At 54.0% G+C, this 866-nt stretch overlaps 1 non-coding gene across 1 annotated transcript in view; it reads left to right on the top strand.

Annotated features, from left to right (window-relative positions):
- The first annotated feature begins 774 nt into the window (after positions 1–774).
- Positions 775–866, top strand: part of LOC131270125 (5.8S ribosomal RNA) — a 155-nt gene continuing 63 nt past the window's right edge. The window contains exon 1 of the ribosomal RNA XR_009179256.1: positions 775–866. This exon is cut by the window's right edge and continues 63 nt beyond it. This is a non-coding gene — a ribosomal RNA (5.8S ribosomal RNA).

The raw sequence follows: 866 nt of genomic DNA, 5'->3' as shown, positions 1-866 counted from the left end.
GGTCCACGCTGCTTCGGCGGTCCTGGGTAAGATAGTTCATTCTAGCTTGCCCTATGTGGAAGAGGACACTTCATACTTCGTCTCTAAGCGGCGGCTTGACTCCTCCCTACGGGGAACGGGTTTACGCGCACAGCGGCGGCTTACGCACTATGGCAGTCATGGATGCCTTACGTTTCTATGAAAAGTGTGTTCCTCCCCTGGTCCACGCTGCTTCGGCAGTCCTGGGTAAGATAGTTAGTTCTAGCTTGCCCTATGTGGAAGAGGACACGTAGACTTACTGTGGTGTGAAGTATAAAGTTCAGTTCTCCCCTGGTCCACGCCGCTTCGGCCGTCCTGGGTAAAATGGATTCATCCAGCTTGCCCTATGTGGAATGAGGACACTTTATGCTTCGTCTCTAAGCGGCGGCTTGCTCCTCCCTACGGGGAACGGGTATACGCGCACAGCGGCGGCTTACGTTATGGCAGTCATGGATGCCTTACGTTTCCATGAAAAGTGTGTTCCTCCCCTGGTCCACGCTGCTTCGGCAGTCCTGGGTAAGATAGTTAGTTCTAGCTTGCCCTATGTGGAAGAGGACACGTAGACTTACTGTGGTGTGAAGTATAAGGTTCAGTTCTCCCCTGGTCCACGCCGCTTCGGCCGTCCTGGGTAAAATGGATTCATCCAGCTTGCCCTATGTGGAATGAGGACACTTTATGCTTCGTCTCTAAGCGGCGGCTTGCTCCTCCCTACGGGGAACGGGTATACGCGCACAGCGGCGGCTTACGCAAGTTAGTCACCCTCGGCAGTGGATCACTCGGCTCATGGATCGATGAAGACCGCAGCTAACTGCGCGTCATAATGTGAACTGCAGGACACATGAACATTG

Source organism: Anopheles coustani (assembly GCF_943734705.1).
Source record: "Anopheles coustani chromosome X unlocalized genomic scaffold, idAnoCousDA_361_x.2 X_unloc_144, whole genome shotgun sequence".
In the NCBI taxonomy this organism is placed as follows: Eukaryota; Metazoa; Arthropoda; class Insecta; order Diptera; family Culicidae; genus Anopheles; species Anopheles coustani.
This window is presented reverse-complemented; position numbering and strand designations above follow the sequence as displayed.